This window comes from Equus caballus, chromosome 1, assembly GCF_041296265.1.
Source record: "Equus caballus isolate H_3958 breed thoroughbred chromosome 1, TB-T2T, whole genome shotgun sequence".
Taxonomy (NCBI): domain Eukaryota; kingdom Metazoa; phylum Chordata; class Mammalia; order Perissodactyla; family Equidae; genus Equus; species Equus caballus.
The window spans coordinates 140,972,659-140,994,203 of NC_091684.1; the positions used below are offsets into that span (position 1 = coordinate 140,972,659).

Sequence of the window (21,545 nt, forward strand, 5' to 3'; positions counted from 1 at the left end):
CTCTGAGGTTGCAGAAGAAATTATGGTGGAGGTTTAATAATAACTTAAAGCTCTCGGGCTGGCCCCGTGGCTAAGTCGTTAAGTTCGCACACTCCACTTTGGTGGCCCAGGTTTCACCGGTTTGGCTCCTGGGCGCAGACATGGCATTGCTCATCAGGCCATGCTGAGGCGGTGTCCCACATGGCACAGCCAGAAGGATCTACAACTAGAATACACAACTATGTACTTGAGGGCTTTGGGGAGAAGAAGGAAAAATAAAAAAATAAAATAAAAATAAAGATTATAAAAAGAAATAAATAATTTTAAAACCCCAGTAGCTTAAAGCTCAGTGATAATGAAAATATAACATCAAAATTTGTGGATGAAGCTTGGTGGTTCTTGGGCATAGCACATAGTCAAGTTTCATAAATATTCTGTGAGACCTTGAAAAGAATGTGTATTTTCTAGTTGTTGAGGGCCGTGATAATTGAGAGGAAAAGAGCCTCAGAAGTTGGGAACTGTCAGTGTCTTTCAGGACCTAATGTTAGCATACAAAACCTTGTGTAGTTTGACCTCTGACAGTTGTCAGTAGGCACTACTGCCTCCTCATGCTTCCTTTACTTTAACCTTAATAACGTAATTACAGTTCCTTAATCAGAATAGATCAGTAGTTCTAAAACTTTAGCATGTGTCAGATTCATCTGGAAGGTTTGTTAAAACACAGACTGCTGGGCCCTACCTCCAGAGTTTCTGATTCAGTGGATCTGGGGCAGGGCCCCCAAATTTCCATTTTAACAAATTCCCACCTGGTGATGCTGCTGCTGACCTAGGGACCATACTTTGAGAACCACTGTATCAGAGAGTACATTCCCTTGACTCTATCCCTTTGCACCTGCCATATAGTCTTTTCCCTGCAACTCCTTTTCTCTCCGTTATGCTTTTTTTCAGAACTCCCAAGTTTAAATCTCCCTCTTCTTGGAAGTATTTTTAACCACCAAATTGTTAGATGTCTCTTGTCTTTGCTTCTGTATACTCCCAAATGCCTCTTGCACATCTATAAGAGCCTTAATCATATTCTTTTAAACCATTAAAAACTATGTTTTGTTTTTGTATCCCTAGAGTCTATTTTAATACTTGGTGCATAGCAGTCAATAAATACTTGTTAATGAATAAATGGGCTCTTGCCATCTGTATTTCTTTGATTGGGTTGTGTAGGAAGAAGCGATTATGGAAATCTATCCAAAGACTTTGTGTAGCACAGTGTTGGGGGAAAAAAAATCTACATTGTAGGGACCGGCCCAGCAGCCTAATGGTTAAGTTTGGTGCACTCTGCTTCATCAACCTGGATTCTGTTCCCAGTCAGGGACCTGCACCACTCGTCAGCACCCATGCTGTGGCTCGACCCACATACAAAATAGAGGAACACTGGCAATGGATGTTAGCTCAGGGCCAGTCTTCCTCAAAGCAAAAAAAAAAAGGAAGATTGGCAACAGATGTTAGCTCAGGGAAAATCTTCCACAGCAAAAAATAGAAAATTCTACATTATATATTCAGAAATAGATGGTTAAAATACATTTTGGGAAGGTTACCTGAGTTTGGAAAGGTTCTTTTTGTCTTCCTGCCGTTTTGTGTCAGTGGCTGGAACATAGGAGTACAAGAATAAAGGTGAAATGAGAAGTGGACTACTGCAATGGATTTAATAAGAATAAAATAAGAGTTAGGCCAGTGGTTTTTCCTTAGTTCATTGTATGAAGAGTTGAATCTGAAAGCAGTATCACTAGGATATATGTATGTATTAGTGAGGTATTTGACTATGCATTTGTGGGAGCTGGTTAAGCAGTCTGTAAGTCTGAGTCTGTTGCTAGAGCTTGAAGTTCACAGGCAGGTAGTTGGTAAAAAAACATGGGAAATTGGAAGCCATGAGCACAAGCTAGAACTGACAAAGACAGACTAAAATGCTTATCAGTTGCCATTCCCTTTAAGCTTGTTGGTGTAGGTATCCTGCAGGAGAAGCTGGGCATTCTTACTCAAGGAGCTAAACATGCACTTGGCCCAAGAGAAGGAGACGCTAAAGCTGGGTACAAGGGAAGATGGAATCATTACAGGCCTGGGCTACTTCCACACACCAACAAAGTGAGCTAGCAGATGAGTGACAACGTGTGAGCTATAAAAGCACCTGTCCTGACCTTCTGACCATGAAAACCAAAATGTCTGCTGCTTCACTTCCACCTTCCAGGTGTTGCATGAAAATGTCTTTTGTGTCCCACCCTAACCAGAAACAAACAGGGAAAGGAATTCTGGGAAATCTTGTTTATCCTAGCTAAGTTGACGCATTACAAAAACTTTTACATACATTTATGGGTATGTATATGCATTAAGTAAAATTTTCAGTACTTTCCTATAGCAGTGATTTTTCAGCTCCAGTGCAAAAGAACCATTTGGAGAGCTTGTTAAACTGCGGATGTTTGGGTCTTGCACCAAGATTCCAATTAAGTGGGTCAGGAGTTGGAGGCCAGAAATACTTGTTTTTATAAAGAATAGCAAATGCATGGAGGTTTTTTTTGCCACATTTAGAGAAACATTGATAACAAATATTGTATTAGAGTAATGGTTCTCAATCCTAGCTGCATATTTAAAAAATAACAGTGTCCTGCTCATCCTCATCTTATTAAGTCAGGATATTAAGGGAGGTATAGATCCTGGTTTTGTGTAGTTTATGTTTTACTAATGATTCTGCTGAACAGCAGGAGTTCAAAGAAAATACTCAAAAAGTATAGGGACCTAGTAAGTAGCTTTGAGATTGGTCCATATTTATTTCGCATAGTGGTGTTTGATGAATTAGTGAAGATTGAATTTGATCAAAGTATCCTCTCAAAACACGTGAGTAGAGCCAAAAGTCTCACTGAGTGAAATTTTGTCCTATTCTATCCTGTTCTTCAAAACTAGGAAACTGTCAGAATTTTTCTGACACAAATTGATCATCTGCTATTGATATTTCAGTCTTTTAGCTTTTATTCAACTGCAAGTTATAGACATGGGAGGCTTCATCTTAATTAACAGGTCTGATTTTAATAGCATTGCAAGTGCGAAGTGAAGATTAAGGTTAGTTAGCCTGTTAAGCAATTTACAGATTCACACTTCAAATTTAATTCCAGGTTCTGGTTTTCAGTAAACTATGGAATTGTATTCCATGTTATAGGGAATTTCTTAGAAATATCTGTATATACTGTATAACTGTTTAAAAAAATGAACCATACTGACAGGAACAAGTCCAAGATGTAGTAAGTTACAGAAAAAAAGCAAACACCAGAACTTTAAATTTGTGTAGTATTATCCCATTTCTTTTTTCCACTTTAAAAGCTGTACATTGTAAACAATGTTATGTGGTTAGTTCATTTTCAACAAAGGTGCTGAGACCATTCAGTGGAGGAAAGGACCATCTTTTCAACAAATGATGGTGGGAAAACTGGATATCCACATACAAAAGAATGATGTTGGACTCTTAGTTTACACCATATACAAAAGTTAACTCAAAATGGATCAAAGACCTAAGCTTGACAGCTAAAACTATAAAACTCTTAGAAGAAAACATTAGGAAAAATATTCATGCACTGGATTTGGCAATATATATAGCAAATATATATATATATATATTTGGCAATATGTATAGTTTTATAGCTATGACACTAATACCACAGGCAACCAAAGAGAAAATAGATAAATTGGGCTTCATCAAAATTAAGAACTTTGTACATCAATGGACACTATCAAGAAAGTGAAAAGACAATCTACAAATGGGGTAAAATTTTGCGAGTCATATCTAAGGGATTAATATGTAGAATATATATATCACTCAACAACAAAAAAAACAATTCAAAAATGGGCAAAGAACTTGAAAGACATTTCTCCAAAGAAGATATACAAATAAACGCATGAAAAGATGCTCAATGTTATTAGCCATTAGGGAAACACAAATCAAAACCACAATAAAATACCACTTCATACCCATTAGTGTGGTTATTATGAAAAAAACAAGTGTTGGTAAAGATGTGGAGAAATTGGAAACCTTCTTCTGCACTGCTGGTGAAAATATAAAATAGTATAGCCACTGTGGAAAACAGTTTGATGGTTTCTCAAAAGGTTAAATATAGAACTACCATATAACCCAGCAATTCCATTCCTAGGTATATATCCAAAAGAATTGAAATCACAGTCTTGAAGAGATATTTGTACATTAATGTTCATAGCAGCATTGTTCATAGTAGAGCCAAAAGGTGGAAGCAAGCCAAGCATCTGTTGACAGATGAATGGATAAACAGAATGTATATACATGTAGCATATATATTTTCTAGTTTGTTATATCTATAACAGTTATACCCAGTGGTTAAGTTCGCACATTCCGCTTCAGCGGCCTGGGGTTTGCTGGTTCGGATCCCAGGTGTGGACATGGCACCACTTGGCAAGCCATGCTGTGGTGGGCATCCCACATATAAAGTAGAGGAAGATGGGCACGAATGTTAGCTCAGGGCCAGTCTTCCTCAGCAAACAGGAGGATTGGCAGCAGATGTTAGCTCAGGGCTAATCTTCCTCAAAAAGAAAAACAAAGCCACAATCAATTAGTATAGTGATGGATGGATGGTATAAACTAGGTTAATGTTATTCATTCAGGCGTCATCAATTTCTTGAGCAACTACTATGTGTTAGGCCCAATGTTGGCACTGGGAGTACAGTGATAAACAAGATTTGCTTCTACATTGAACTTACAGGCAGGTTTTAAGTAGGTTTTCTTTTGTCCATATCCTTAAATTTTTTGAAATGAAGTAAATAAGACAGGAAATACCAAGAGTAAGTTGACTCTCTATACTCGAGGAACTGAAATCAGAATGTAGTTTGTGTGACAATCTAATATGCCCTTGATCAACAGAAAAGGTTGAAATTCTAATTTTGCCCGTCAATATTGGAGAGACTTTTTACTATTAAGCTTGTGATAAGGCATTCTTTTTAAAGTAATAATTAGGTGAAAAGTTACTTTAAAGCTTAAAAATTCAAATCTTCAATCACGAAGTACATCTCTTGGGAGGAAACCTGCTAGTTCTTTGAAAGGTGGCTAGCAATGAGGCAGTCAATGGAGAGAGCTCAATCGGATAATGATTTGGGACTGTCAGTCACCAAGGCGGCCTGTGGGTGTTCTGTAGCCTGTTATGCTGACTATTCCTGTATTACCAACCTGCAGTTATCAAAGCTTCTATTTATAAATTTTAAAAAATAATAATTTTAGGAAAAATGAGGATTCAGGATCCTTGTGACTTTATGCCAATGAGAGGTGTTTGTGGCTCTTCAATACTGGCTTCATTGTGACAGTTTTATTATTTATTTTCCTTGAGGGGAGGAGAAAAGCCATCTGGTCAGTGAAAGCTATTATGTTTTTGATTTTTAGCATAAGTTGGCTTGAAGAATGTTTTAGTGCAGTAGAAAAAGCAAACCCTTTTACCAGGTACTGAAACATGTTTTTCCTATTAGCCTGTGTTTGTTTACCCTTCTCACACAGGATGTATTCTGAAATAATAGGTAGAAGTATTTGAAACAAATGTTGCTTTCTTTTGTAGATTGTCTTAACAGAGCAATTCTTGTAAAATAGCCGGTATTCTCAATCCTTGTATTAACTCTTTTGGAAATATCATTAGGGAAACCAAAGATAGAAATAATATTGTGATCTCTAGGGTTACCTTAAGTTAGAGAGAAAACCAGATAATTCTATGAGTGAGCTTTTTGGTGAAGATAAGTGTAATACTGTCATCTATTAAAGTAGATAAAAGATTTAAGTAGTTCAAGCTTTTTTGGTACATTGCCTTAGTTTTAAATTAAAGGCTCCTCTTTCCAGTCCTTGAATGAGTTGCTCTTTAGAAAATGGTACTCTTCTGTTTTACTCCTGAGATGTACGTACTAGGACTTCTTTATTCCCTTCTTCCCAAGTAATTTTAGCTAATGTTTAAAGCTAAGTATATAATCTGAAAATAAAGATGAATTTCCTAGTCCTATAATAGTTCTAATACTAAAATTTAGAAGTTTGGTAAATTAGTATAAGTTGTGTTTATCAGAAGAACTGGCTTTAATATGTATACGTCAGTATATTTATAAGTTGATAATGTTTACGTAACTTTTAAAAATGAAAGAATCTTTCTTTGGCAGTAAAAATATTTTCTTTTTCAATCTATACCTTAAAACACAGTAAAACTAACTGAAAACCCAGGTGCAGATGTTTTCATTCATGTTGAATGAGGTGAGGTCTGATGTGATATGATGAGACAGGACATGACGTGGCTAAGAGCTTTGGAATCAGGCATATCTGAGTTTGAGTTTTCTGTCTGCCTCTTCTTAGCTGTGATAGTGTTAGGCAAATTACTTAACATCTCTAAACTTTATTTCTCTCCTAGGTAAAGTGAGAATAATACCTATCTCATAGGATAGTTGTTAAATAAGATATCCCAGGTGAAGCGTCTTATATAGTACCTGTGTGTGGTAGGCACTCACAAGATGCTCTTGGGGCTGGCCCCGTGGCCGAGTAGTTAAGTTTTCATGCTCCACTTCGGCGGTCCAGGGTTTCACGGGTTGGGATCCTAGGCATGGACATGGCACCGCTCATCAGGCCATGCTGAGGAGGTGTCCCAAATAGCACAACTGGAAGGACCTACAACTAGAACATACAACTGTGTACTGGGATGCAGCTGTATACTGGGGGGCTTTGGGGAGTAGAAGAAGAAGAAGAAAAAAGATTGGCAACAGATGTTAGCTCAGGTGCCAATCTTTAAAAAAAAAAAAAAAAAGAAGATGCTCTTACTACTGTAAAAACCCAATTTAGGGGCTGGCCCCGTGGCCGAGTGGTTAAGTTCGCGTGCTCCGCTGCAGGCAGCCCAGTGTTTCGTTGGTTCAAATCCTGGGCGCGGACATGGCACTGCTCATCAGACCACACTGAGGCAGCGTCCCACATGCCACAACTAGAAGAACCCACAACGAAGAATATACAACTATGTACCGGGGGGCTTTGGGGAGAAAAAGGAAATAATAAAATCTTTAAAAAAAAAAAAAAAAACCCAATTTAGAGCTGTGAATTAAGCCCTAAAGTTCTGGTAGTTAAAAAGTTATACTTAGGGAGCTTTAAATATTACCAGAATGATGAAGTACTAACAGCTTTCAGGATATATGAATTGTCTTTTAGGCTTGAACTCCCCACTTTGACCTCCTCCAGTTGATGGAATTCAGTTATCTTTACTGAAAATAATGAAGGATGAAGCTTAAAGCTGATCGTATACACTTGTAGAATTCAAATAAAAGCCTGCTGTGCTGCTTCTGAGTGTATAGCTATAGCCGTATCCTAGTAAATGTAAAATACCGTTGAAGACCTTTTGAATTCGTGTTGCTCCATTCTCCTTAAAATAAATAACTTTTGTTTTGTTTTATTACAACTTAGCTGTGGAGAATGATTACAGGAAAAACAGTGCCCACTGTTTGAGATATCACAAAAATTGAAAGGAGCAAAAGAGTTCTGTATGAAATTTTGTATTAATCAAGTTCTCATGGTTCAGATACTTCTTTGTGTTCAAAAGTTACCCTGCCTGACACATTAGAGAGCGTTGGACTGCATAATAATAAATTTTACCTCACATGGTAATTCAGCAGTATCTTCTTGACAAAACTTGAATGTATATATATACATGAAAATATATTCCTATTTCCTAAAAGGATAAATTCTCTTGTGATAATCTTTGTATTTGTTGCACAGTCAGCGATGAGTCTTAAGAAGCTTTGAGGCAACTGGATAGGGTTCATTTGTAATCTCAGGTTACAAGAGTATGCTGTCGGGGCCGGCCCAGTGGCACAGCAGTTAGATGCACACATTCTGCTTCTCGGCGGCCCGGGGTTCGCTGGTTCAGATCCTGGGTGCAGACATGGCACCGCCTGGCCAGCCATGCTGTGGCAGGCGTCCCACATATAAAGTAGAGGAAGATGGGCATGGATGTTAGCTCAGGGCCAGTCTTCCTCAGCAAAAAGAGGAGAATTGGCAGCAGATGTTAGCTCAGGGCTAATTTTCCTCAAAAAAACCCAAAAAGACGAGTATGCTGTCTTAGGGCAACAATATACTTCTCTTCCTTTATAATCATTGTAATGTTTATAAAAGCACAGTGGTGTAAGTCACAGGCTCCTGAGTCAGGCTGCCAAGTATCCTGGCTCCACTTCTTCCTAGTTTTGTGATCTTAGGCACCTTCCCTGGTCTCATCTGTGAAATGAGGATAATAGTAAAAATATTACTATCTCGGGCCGGCCCCGTGGCCAAGTGGTTAAGTTCGCACGCTCTGCTTCAGTGGCCCAGAGTTTCGCCAGTTCGAGTCCTGGGCACAGACATGGGACTGTTCATCGAGCCATGCTGAGGCAGCATCCCACATGCCACAACTGGAAGGACCCACAACTAAAAATAGACAACTATGTACCAGGGGGCTTTGGGAGAAAAAGGAAAAATAAAATCTTAAAAAAAAAAATTACCATCTCATAAGGTTTTGGAAGGATTTAATGAATTAATGTATTTAAAGCACTTAAAAAGTGCCTGGCACATAAGGGCTCAGTAAATTTTAGATGTTATAGCTGTTGCTGTTCTACAGTGTGACAGATGTGAACTATTTCCAGTTTTTCATTATGTCCTATGAAGTGAATGCAGAGAATAGTAAAATCTATTGGGAAAGAGTGACTTTGTATTAGGAATACTGGAAGGAATCTATTCCTTTTGCACTACTATGTAAGCTATAAAATGAGACAATAAGCAGATAATAACCCTTTGAAAGAAAGAAGAGACTAAATATAACTTTAAACATTCTAATCAGAAGGGTGGAATTGTTTATATGTTTAGCCAATGATTAACAAATAATTCTTTGAGATTGGGCAAAAGTTAATAAAAAGGGTGGTACTTTATTTAATGTTGTAGCAGATTTTCAACAGCAGCTCTTCAAGTTACTAATAAATATAGTGGAACAGTAAAGACTCATTCATGACAAAAGCAAGAGGAAGGTAAGAGTGTAATGCATTTTATATTGCTACAATTAAAGCAGAGCAGTATCTTAAACTTTAGAGTAACTGAGTTTAAACTTAGTTTGCATATACCAAGTGAGAGAGTAGTATGTGCCTGAGATGAAAAAGGCTTAGCTGTTGGCACCTTGGGGAAAAAGAACCAGCTGTCTTTTTGGCTAGTTCATGCATAAAAGTAAGAAAGAGAAACCTGTGTGTGGGAATATTCATGTTGTAAGCTTTTTTTAAAAGATTTTATTTTTCCTTTTTCTCCCCAAAGCCCCCCGCTACATAGCTGTGTATTTTTAGTTGTGACAGCTTCTAGTTGTGGCATGTGGGACACCACCTCAGCATGGCCTGATGAGTGGCACTATGTCCACACCCAGGATCCGAACTGGTGAAACCCTGGGCCGCCGAAGCGGAGCGCCCAGACCCAACCACTCGGCCACGGGGCCAGCCCCCATGTTATAAGCTTTTGTGCTCCACGAGAGGAGAAAATTATGTTATAGAATGGGGATTTAAGAAGGTGAAAGATATTTACTACTTAGGTAATTGAGTTGAGAAAAAGGAATAAAAATACAATGAAATATTACAGTGCTTAGCAGGCACTCTCATGAGATTTGTTAGTGCCTTGTGTGGCTTAACAATAAGTTAGTGGGAAATACAGGAATAGAATTCAGGCTTTATGTACAGAATCATTATAACCCCAACTGCCCTTCCTCTTTCCCCACTGTATTGGCTGGCTTGCTTGCTCAAGGAAAGTTTAATGATAATGATCATTTCATAATGGGAAAGCTTTACCAGTATTAATGTTAAATCTTTGACTAGATGCTTTTAATTGAAATTTGCAGTGTCTGTGGTGGCCTTAACCTAGCGCAATATCAAAAGCAGCTGCATTCATCATCAGGCCATGGACTTGTAATTGTCTATGGTATATCATAGCCTTTTTCCTTTATAAACGCATCTGTTCGTCATATAAATGCTTGCATTATCTAATGTGGAATAACCTTTTGTTTTGAATGCTTAGAATAATACATTAATTTGTTCTCATTTGGATTTGAAATTGAAAAATGGGAATTTTCAATTGCGTAAGAAACAGAAATGAATTAAATTTATCTAGTTAACATTTCTAACCATGATATTCTGAACTTCTCTGTAGAAAGCATTATCATTACTTCAGACTCTCACCTTTCATATTGACTTGTTTTTAATGCTGGAGTGAACCAAGATGCTTTTTAGTTTAAACAGGGTACTTTTCTCGTGTTTCATGGGTTCCCATCCTTGTTTTTGGCAACATAGATTATTTATGCTAAAAACTTTAAAAGCTTTATTTTGAGCTTAACGACTTTAGACCAGAGGTTGCAAACTGGTGTCTTGGACATTGTTTAAAATTCTAAAAAATTAATTGCCAGCATATAGAAAATGGCAAAATTTATTGAAATTTCAGTACTTAGCAACTCTTAAAAAATCAGAGCTGGCAACATTGGGCCTGTATTCTTATATGGCAGAACTCAACAGGAGCTGAGAGCTGGGACGTCCACTATTCACTTTATCACTATGCACTTTTGAAGTAGTCGTCACTCATTACATTCGATATCTGGTCCTTCTCAGCATTGCAACTTATGCATCAATGAGTTTGTTTCTTGATGTGTGCCTGTTTCAGTAGAGTTATTTGGAGAATCATAAAAAGCCCTGGTATGCTTGGGTCATCACTTAGTTTTGTTTTGTTTGTTTAAGCCTTTAGACAAGTAGTATTTTCCTTCTATGATTTTAATTTATTCAAGAGAAAGGTATTACATTTTATGTCTGTAACTTAAATACAAGGAGATAAGCATGATAAATTAAGCTAACTTTGAAACAAACTTACAATAATTTAAAATCCAAATAAGTATGCTTTCTTAAAGTAATCATGTCAAGAGGCCAGTTATTCTAAAAGTGCTACTCAAAACATTTTTGAAAAAAAAATGATGGCATATTTCTTTTGAGTATTCCCAGGAATGTCAGATTTTTATCCTTTCAGAGTAGATATGTTTTAGTAATACTTGAAAGGTATGTATAATTTGTCAAGAAAATAAAATGTGACAAATTTTATGAAGTAGCAAGAAGTCAGATTTTATCCAGCTTCACAGTAAATTTGAACATTTGTTCAAAGTAAATAATTCTCCAGGAAAGAAGATATTATAAATACAGGTTTATACTCATTAGCCTTCAACCTTTACCCCCTCCCCCCCAAAAGTAAGGAAGAAAACTTCATCAGGTGATGAAAATTGATAACAACCCTAATTTAATGCCACAAATTTCAAGGAATATCTTCCAGAAGCAGTATACTTTGAACCAGATTGAAAGAAATTCGTTTGCAATTATCCTTCCCAAGAGGACCACACAGTATTGTCAGAACCACATAAAGTTTGAAAACTCTTGCTAAAATGTCACAAAAAGAAAGTTAGGTACATGACTCAGTTGTGTCTTGAGGCCACAACAGCAAAGTCATAAAGGAAGTATATAGGATTTATTCATATTATTTGTAGAAGTATCTGTATAAATACATATTTTTCCTCCTTTCTGATAAAAGCTTTTAATATCACAATCGGGTTACTTCTACATTAAGAAGTCTCCACCTTGGGGGCCGGCCCCGTGGCCTAGTAGTTATGTTTGCAGGCTCAGCTTCTGGGACCCAGGGTTTCCCTGGTTCGGATCCTGGGCGCGGACATGACACTGCTCATCAGGCCACGCTGGGGCAGCGTCCCACATGCCACAACTAGAGCAACTCACAACTAAAATATACAACTATGTACTGTGGGGCTGGGGAGTAGGTGAGAAAAAGCAGAAAGAAAAGAAAAAAGATTGGCAACAGTTGTTAGCTCAGGTGGCAATCTTTAAAAATGAAGTCTCCACCAAATTTACATAAACAAGATTTAGAGGTGAGGGCCAAAGCCAGGAGAAACAGTCTCATATGAGTTTTTCTCAGCTAGATAGCAGTTTCTTTAGGCCCTAGCTCCCTGCCCATCCCTGTCAGGCAGTAAAATGAATGAAACAACTAGAGAAACTGAAAGTGTTTACCAGGTAAATAAACTCAGGAAAAACCGATTGCACTAATTGTGGGCTAAAGATAGACCCAGTTTGCTACCTCCGAGTTCAAAAATTATTTTTAAAACAGAGATATGCTTTAAATATATTAATCATATGATTTGGGAATTATATCTTAATAAAGCTGCTTTGAAAAAACACAAATAAGATCCCATGGAAAAATTTTGCCATAAAAAGGGGCATAAATCTATTTTTCAAGTAATGATGAACATCAGTGTGGGAAACAGAAGAAATTTTAAGTCACTCGAGGGAGAGAAAATTAGGGTGGCTCCTAGCAAAAATTTGTGGACTTATTTAAGAATCACCACACACTTTTGTTTTTTATTGTTTCAGGAGGAAGTTGTGAGGCCAGTGCACTTTTGACTCAATGGGGTTGAATGGGTGAGTAAGTGAGTGTAGAGTCCTTTGGTAAGTGTGGCAGATTGGGAGAGAGCTCAGGCTTTGGATTCCTGACTGAGTTTGCCTGTGTGATTTAGTCAGTGAGTATAAGCTCTCTGAGCTTCAATTTTCTTGTCTATGACAAGGAATAATTTTCTTTTATCAAGGCAGGTAAGTACAGGTTAACTTCACTGAATAGGTCACACAGCCCCCCAAGTCACTTATTTTTAAAATGTAAACTCTCTTTTATAAACCTAAATCTCTTAAGTGTAAATGTTACTCCCCTGCTTTAAATACTTAAATGGCTTCTCATTGCCTATCAGCAACCTATAAAATCCTCAGTGAAGGACTCCTGCTGTCTCTTTACCTTGCACACTGTAATCTCCAGCCTTGCTGATCTTTTACCAAGAGCCTTTCTTTACAGGCTGTTCTTCTCTCTGGAGGCTCTATTCCTAGTCCTTGATAAGGTCAGCTCCTACTCATCCTTGAGGGCACTGTTTAAATGTGGCTTTTCTTTTTTTGCTGAGGAAGATTAGCCCTGAGCTAACATCTGTTGCGAATCCTCTTTTTTTTTTTTTATTTGGCTTGAGGAAGATTAGCCCTGAGCTAACATCTGTGCCAGTCTTCCTCTACGTTATATGTGAGCTGCCTCCACAGCATGGTTGATGAGTGGTGTAGGTCCGCACCTTGGATCCGAACCTGCAAACCTGGGCTGCCAAAGCAGAGCAAACTTAACCACTATGCCACAGGGTGGGCCCCTAAATGTGGCTTTTAATAAAGGCCTTAATCACTCTCTAAGGCTCTCCCTTTTGATTTCCCCATAATCTTTATTTTAGTAGACCTTTGGTTTCTTTGTAGCATGGTCCAGATTTGTAGTTCTTTTATTCATGTGATTGTTCGTGGTGCCCTTTTCTAGCCTATTAACGCTGTGAGCGAGCACAGGAACGATATATACGTTGAGTTTACTGTTATATCCCTGATGACTATTCTAGTTTTAGACACGTAGGAGGCACTCACTAAGAGTTGATTGAATTGAGAACTCCTCTTTGGATAAATACAGGTGCTTATATTTTTCCTTTTTGATACCTGGACATTAAGTAAACTCCTCCAGTAATTGTTATACATCTTTAAGGTTCTTTTATATAGAGATAATATTTAAAAATCTGTGCGTTTTGTTTTTAAGACTTTAGAGTTTAGAGCAGTTTTAGGTTCACATGAAAATTAAGAGGAATGTACAGAGATTTCCCATATTCCTCCTGCCTCCACACATGCATAGCCTCCCCCATTATCAACATCCTTCACCAGAGTGGTACATTTGTTAGAACTGATGAACCTACATTGACACATCATAATCACCCAAAGCCTATAGTTGACATTAGGGTTCACTCTCTATGGGTTTGAATGTATGTATAATGACATGTCCACCATTATAGTATCATAACATAGCAGTTTCTCTGCCCTAAAAATCCTCTGTGATCCATCTGTTTATCCCTCCACCACCTCCCCCTGGCAACCACTAATCTTTTACTGTCTCTGTCGTTTTGCCTTTTCCAGAATGTCATATAGTTGGAATCATACAGTATGTAGCATTTTCAGATTGGCTTCTTTCACTTAGTAAATGCATCTAAGTTTCCTCTGTGTCTTTTTGTGGCTTGATAGCTCATTTCTTTTTAGTGTTGAATAATATTTCATTGTTTGGGTGTACCACAGCTTATTTATCCATTCACCTACTTAAGGATATTAGAGCCCTTAGCATATTAATAATACATATTTTAAATTCCTGATCTGATAATTTTATCATTCTTTCCATGTCTGGTTCTGATACTTGCTCTGTCTCTTCAAATTGTGTTTTTTGCCTTTTATTATGCCTTCTAATTTTTTCTTGATAGCCAGACATGATGTACCCGGTAAAAGGAACTGTTATAAATAGGCCTTTAGTAATAACGTGGTGAGGTATGAGGGCAGGGGAAGCATTCCGTAGTCCTATGATCAGATGTAAGTCTTTTAGTGAGCATATTTCTCTGGACTGTGAGCTTCACAAGTGTTTCTCAGGGTTTTTTTCTCTCTCCTTATGTGGAACTGGATGGCTGGAGTAGTTTGGAGTTGGGTGTTTCCCTTCTACCATGTAGAAGGCTAGAGGGGGCTAGAGTTGAGTAGTTTCCTTCTCCCAGGTCAGTTAGGCTCTGCTAAATACCCCAGCAGCTTAAGCTCTCGGTAACTAGTTTCTCCAGAGGACATGCCTTCTTAAGAACAGAGTCCTCTGGCATATTTCAAAATGATTCATTTTCTCCTTCCCCTGCTGGAAGCACAAAAGGATTTTTTTCTTCGGTGTTTACTGTCAGAACCTGGTCGAGGTACTGGAGGTAAATTTCACAAAATTGTGGGGCCCTTCCTATGATTGGGTCCCCCTGGAAGCTTTAACTCTTACAGTTGTCCACACTGAGTCTCCAGATATTCATCAATTACAGTTCAGGTTTTCCTGCCCCAGCACTGGTTCCACTGAGTATTCTGATTTTCTGCTCCAGTAAGTTGTGACTCCTGTATTCACTTGTCTCTCTCCAATATTGGGGGTAGTGGTTTGCTCCATGTTCTCCCCTCTCTGATGGAGGCAAGAAGAGTTGTTGACTTTTCAGTCTCTTAAGCTTTTTACTTGTTAGAGTGGTGACTTCCAAGCTCCTTATATGTAGAACTGGAAACCAAAAGTCCCTGGTATATCTTTTTCTTTTTATTTATTTATTTACTTTTTGGTAAGGAAGATTCTCCCTGAGCTAGCATTTGTTGCCAGTCTTCCTCTTTTTTTTTGCTTGAGCAAGATTCACCCTGAGTGAACATCTGTGCCAGTCTTCCTCTATTTTGTATGTGGGATGCCTCCACAGCATGGCTGATGGATGGTGTAGGTCCACGCCCAGGATCTGAACCCATGAACCCAGGCCGCCTAAGCAGAGCATGGAACTTCAACCACTCAGCCACGGGGCTGGTCCTTTTTTTTTCCCAATCATTCTTTAAATCTTTTTTCCCTCTGGTAAAAGATAGTAAGTTTCAGATATGTCCCTTTTCTTGTAGGAGAAGGTAAATCAAATGGAGGGAAGTAAATTTCTGTCAAGGCTGAGAATAAAAATGTGGATTTCTACCCTTAGTCTTCTGCCTCACCAACTGTGTGCCTATGTTAAATAGGCTGTTTCTGCATGGCCTGGAGAAAAACATAAGAGCTGAATATTGATTATGGCAGAGAAACTCCCAGATAAAAAAACTTAGAATTGGATTTTAAACAAAACCAGTGTCTTGGTTGTTAGTCTTTATCTTCTGATGCTCTATTATGCCATCTAGGATGGGTAAAAATTTGGGTCATAATTTTCTAATGACCAGTGCCTTTTCTACAATAATAACACGTTCAGTGTAATTAAGGCAAGATATAATTGTCATGGTACTTGGGATTATTATGTTTTTCTTTCTCTTCAGAATGATGGCAGGGATTATGATCTCTTGGATTTGCTCTTTTCAACTTTGTTAAATGTCTCCTTTGTTTGAAAACCAAGATTGAGAACTCATGCATTCATTTATGTATTTCTTTGTTCATTAAATATATGAGAAACTCCTATGCCAGGCCCTATGAAAAAAATGGTAAATGAGACAGTTTCTACCTTTACAGATGTAATACACAAGTGAATAAGCAATTACACTGTACCGTAATTAGTGCTATGGTGGGGTGCTAAAAGTACAGAAGAGGGGCATGTAACACAGAGTTGAGGAGTCAGGAAAAGTTTTCCAGAGAAAGAGACATTTTAAGGTAAAAGCTAAAAAGGAGCATAAATCAACCTAAAGAACAGAGATAAAAGAGGGATCCAGGCTAAGGGCCCGTTGGAGGAAATGAAGTTTGGTGTTCATTAACCTAAACTGTAACATAGGGGGAGGATTTAATTGAAATGAAGCTGGAGAGGTAAAGCAAGTGCCAGATCAGGAAGGACTTTGAGCTTCTTAAAGAATTTTACCTTTCTTCTAAGAGCACTGGAAAACCACTGAAGGCCTTTGAGTTGGAAGATGACGTGATCAGACTTGCATTTTGGAAAGTTCCCTATGGGTATGATGTTGCACAAATTGGAATGGAAAGGTAAGAGAGTTGAGAGGAGAAACCTGGAAGCAAGGAGATCAGTTAAGAGATTCTGTTCCATCTTGGTGGGAGAATGGTTTCTTTGCCAAGGTGCCAAGAATGAAGATGGAGAGAAGCTTATAGATTTGAGAGTTAAAAGAGCTAAAATTGACAGTTCCTTTGTGTCCTGTTTAGGTTACTGGGTAGGTGGTTAATGGTATTGGTTATTGAGATAAGAACCCAAGAGAGGAAAGTAGGTTTGAGGTTTTCTTGGGGAGAAGAGGGGTGTGGTGGGAGTAGTAGGAACCAAGAGAAGATGAGTTTAATTCAGACTGTTGAATTTGAGGTGTCTGAATTTTCCATATTTAAGTAGAAAAATTGAGTATGCCCCTGAATATATAGATCTCAACCTCTGAAGAAAGATGATAGCTGGAAATGTAAATTAGAATTTATCAGCATATAAATGAATATATGATATGAATGCTTAGAACAATGCAGCAGTGTCTGGGAACAGTGTGCTTTACGTAACGTATGCTTAATAAATATTTGTTGAATGAATGCATGACCAGAAGGGGTGGGAGTTGTTTTGAGTGAGAAGAGAGGCAGGCTTGGGCCAGTACACGGAGGAAATGAAACAATTCAAGGACCGGCTGAGTAAGAAAGAGCAGCCAGAGAGAGAGGAGAAAAATCAGGAGAGAGTGACAGCATGAACTCAGAGGAGAAAGAGTATTCTAAGAAAGAACAAAAGGTCACCAGTGTCAGGAGATCAGGAAGATATGGACTGAAAAGTGTTCCTTGGATTTAGCCTCCAGGATGTAAAAGTTTACTTGAGGAGGAGAATGATAGTAATGGTTTGGGAGGATGGGATTACAAAGCCTATTGTGGAGTGTTCAGGTATGAGGAAATGGAAATAGTGAGTGAGGACAACTCTTCAGCTTGGTTGTGAAGGGCCTGTGGGAGAGAGAGGATGATAGCTGGACAGGAAATAATGATCAAGAGATGAGTGTTGTATCTTGTGTTTTTGTGGGGTTTTTTTGAGTTCATAATAGTTTACATCATTGTGAATTTCAGTTGTATGTCTTGGATTTTTAATGGGAAGACTTTGAGCATGTTTAAGTGTTCATTGTAGGAAGTTGGCAGAGAGGAAGATGATAAAAATATAGGTGAGAGAAATAATACAGTGAAGTTTAAAAGTGATTTGCCTTGGGCGGGAGGGCCACCTCTCTTATATGACACAGGAAGAAGCTGAAGTAAAGATAGGTAGCTTTGCAGGCAGGTTTTGCTAGTTTGGTGTTAGAAAATTGAGGGAATTTGCATCTTTCATCAACAGATTTTTTGTTTCCTTTAGCTGACAAAATAAAAATTTTAATAACTAAAGTATTACATGCTTATTTAAAATTATTTATAATGCGCAAGTGTAAAATGAAATTTAAAGTTTCATTCTTTGCTCTTTAATCCTGCTCTTCAGAGATTAGTGTTCAGTTTCTCATCTATCCTTTTGAATTTCTTTTTAAGTACATGCAAACTATATTCACACAAGGGAGGTTGAAAAAGGATTTTAAATATTAATTATTTTTTTTTAATTGGCCTCATAATATACATATTATTGTACAACAGGCATTTTTTTACTTAATACATTTGGCTCTCTTTCCAGAGCTAGCATATTATGGATTTACCTTTTTTCTTTTCAGTACCTATACACTGTTCCATACTATGGATATACTGTAATTTAACCATTTTGCTAGCCCTGGACATTTCAGTTGACTGTAGTTTCTTGCTGTTGAAAATAATACTCAGTGGATGTCCTTATTACTTTTGTAGAGTCAAATCATAGTCAGGGTTTGGTTCTAAAGTTATCACATGAGATTAATATCATGTGTAGTTCAGATATACCGCCTTCAAATAAATCCAGTGTGGTCAATTTTTCCTCCAACATTGGATCAAATTGTTATTTCTTCAGCTGAGCACCAGATAAAGTTTTAGTGCGTTCTGGGGATATATTGTACAAAAATATGTGTCTCTTCAAACAATAAAACTACATTCCTTGTTGTGAGATTCACATACAGTCAGAGCCGATATGAATGTAGTACAAGGGAACAAGATTCCTTTCTCTGGTTTATTGCACTGTGAACCAATCCTTTATTGAATGTAATGGTAGGTGAGATTGGGCTTCACTATTTTCCTTTTTTTTTTTGTTTGCCAAGGGCATAAAGTTTGTGTATATATGATATAACTCCCTTATTTTTAGCACACTTGTCATGAATTTCTGTACTTATGTATGGATTGTTCAAAATGAGATTTAAAAGTCAAAGGGATTGCAGCTAAGTTTTTAAATTGTGTAGTTATTCTCCAATAATGTTATGCCAGCCTATACTTCTTCCAGTAGTAGATGTGGCTTCTATTTCCTGTGTAAAGTAGATCATCTGCTAAGGATAAGGAGGCAGGTAGCAGAAGGACTGTTTAGCATGATTCAGGGTTCCAATGAATTAAGAATCCACATATTTATAGTGATATTAGTTGTGACGTTTTTCTCTACCAGTGCTTAGCAGAGCCCAGGTGTGGATACAGAGAAGGTGAGTAGTTAGATTCACACAGGATAGGGGCTTTGGCATAATACTGCTCGAAGTGATAATTGCAGAATCTTAGCAGATTGGAGAAGAAAGTTAGGTCTAGAAGGGGCTGGTAGAGAGTTGAGGACCCTCAGAGGTTGATGAAATCACAGAATAAGTATAATGGAAGTAATTGAGTGAGAAACCTGGAAGGCAAATAAAATCAAAGTGACACTGTGTTTTACATCAACCTGTTATTTTTACTTGAAGAATGGGCAGCCCTTCTAAAAATGTATAGCAACAAACTGTTTTGCTACAGTCTGCAAACATATTAAAAATGTATGGAACAAACTAATTTATGAGAATGACGTTAGTTCTTTTCACTGAAAGTGGAAGATGTAAACCCAAAGATAATTCATTTCATTTTAATTTACTTTTTTAGTTGTAGGATGCAGTAATTGCTACAGATATACAATAAACAGCATTTAAAAAACCCAAGTATTACAGATTAAGTAGACATTGTTTTCTGTGCCCTTTTGGGAAGAATAGTACAAAGAACATTTTTTTCCTCAATCATTTGAGAGTAAATTGCTGACAAGATTTCCCATAAGCTCCAGTGTTTTAGTGTGTATTTCATATGTTTGAGTATATCTAATCTTCAGACTCAAATCGTTTAAGTTTTCCAGTTGTTTTAATAACATCCTTTATAGCAAAACATGCTAAGTATTTTAAGACTAAGTAAATATCCTATTCCTAATCAGACATTTTTTTGTAAGTTAATTTTTATTGAGTTTATGATAGTTTACTATCTTGTGAAATTTCAGTTGTACATTATTGTCAGTCGTATCGTAGGTGCACCCCTTCACCCTTCGTGCCCACCCTTGACCCCCGCTTTCCGCTGGTAGCCACTAATCTGTTCTCTTTGTCTACACATTTAACTCCCTCATATGAGTGGAGTCATACAGAGATTGTCTTCCTCTATCTGACTTATTTCACTTAACATAATTCCCTCAAGGTCCATCCATGTTGTTGTGAATGGGACAATTTTATTCTTTTTTATGGCTGAATAGTATTCCATTGTATATATATATACCATATCTTCTTTATCCAGTCATCAGTTGATGGGCACTTAAGTTGCTTCCATGTCTTGGCTATTGTAAATAATGCTGCAATGAACATAGGGGTCCATGGGACTTTTGGAGTTGCTCACTTCAAGTTCTTTGGATAGATACCCAGTAGTGGGATGGCTGGGTCATATGGTATTTCTATTTTTAATTTTTTGAGAAATCTCCATACTGTTTTCCATAATAGCTGCACCAGTTTACATTCCCACCAGTAGTGTCTGAGGGTTCCTTTTTCTCCACAACCTCTCCAACATTTGTTACTTTTTGTTTTGGTTATTTTTGCCATTCTAATGGGTGTAAGGTGATATCTTAGTGTAGTTTTGATTTGCATTTCCCTGATGATCAGCGATGATGAGCATCTTTTCATGTGCCTATTGGCCATCCGTATATCTTCTTTGGAGAAATGTCTGTTCATGTCTCCTGCCCATTTTTTGATCAGGTTGTTTGATTTTTTGTTGTTGAGTTGTGTGAGTTCTTTATATATTATGGAGATTAAGCCTTTGTCGGATATATGACTTGCAAATATTTTTTCCCAATTTGTGGGTTATTTTTTTGTTTCAATCCTGTTTTCCCTTGCCTTGAAGAAGTTCTTTAGTCTGATGAAGTCCAATTTGTTTATTCTTTCTATTGTTTCCCTTCTCTGAGAAGACATGGTGTCCGAAAAGATCCTTTTATACTGATGTCAAAGAGTGTACTGCCTATATATTCTTCTAGAAGCCTTATGGTTTCAGGTCTTACCCTTAGGTCTTTGACCCATTTTGAGTTTATTTTTGTGAATGGTGAAAAAGACTGGTCAATTTTCATTCTTTTACATGCGGCTTTCCAGTTTTCTCAGCACCATTTGTTGAAAAGACTTTCTTTTCTCCATTGTAGGCCCTAAGCTCCTTTGTCAAAGATTAGCTGTCCATAGATGTGTGGTTATATTTCTGGGCTTTCAATTCTGTTCCATTGATGTGTGCACCTGTTTTTGTACCAGTACCATGCTGGGTTTTTTTTCCCATTTTTTTTTTTATTGAGTTATTGATAGGTTACAATCTTGTGAAATTTCAGTTGTACATTAATGTTTGTCAGTCATGTTGTAGGTGCACCACTTAACCCTTTGTGCCCACCCCCCACCCCACCTTTCCCCTGGTATCCACTAAACTGTTCTTGGTCCATAGTTTTAAATTCCTCATATGAGTGGAGTCATACACAGATTATCTTTCTCTTGCTGGCTTATTTCACTTAACATAATTCTCTCAAGGTCCATCCATGTTATTGCAAATGGAATGATTTTGTTCTGTTTTG

At 37.6% G+C, this 21,545-nt stretch overlaps 1 protein-coding gene across 37 annotated transcripts in view; it reads left to right on the plus strand.

The window, feature by feature from the left end:
* The window catches only part of CSNK1G1 (casein kinase 1 gamma 1), a 189,430-nt gene that overhangs the window by 40,594 nt on the left and 127,291 nt on the right, over nt 1-21,545 (plus strand). For 8 of the 37 annotated variants that reach the window (XR_011425784.1, XM_023655556.2, XM_070234708.1 and 5 more), the window contains one exon: nt 12,454-12,501. The exons of 24 other annotated variants lie outside the window; for them this stretch is intronic. The gene's annotated coding sequence lies outside the window, so the exon portion shown is untranslated. Of the gene's footprint in view, nt 1-12,453; nt 12,502-16,498; nt 16,607-21,545 lie in introns of those variants that run through there. 5 more of the 37 variants (XR_011425774.1, XR_011425787.1, XR_011425777.1 and 2 more) reach the window with 1 other exon arrangement.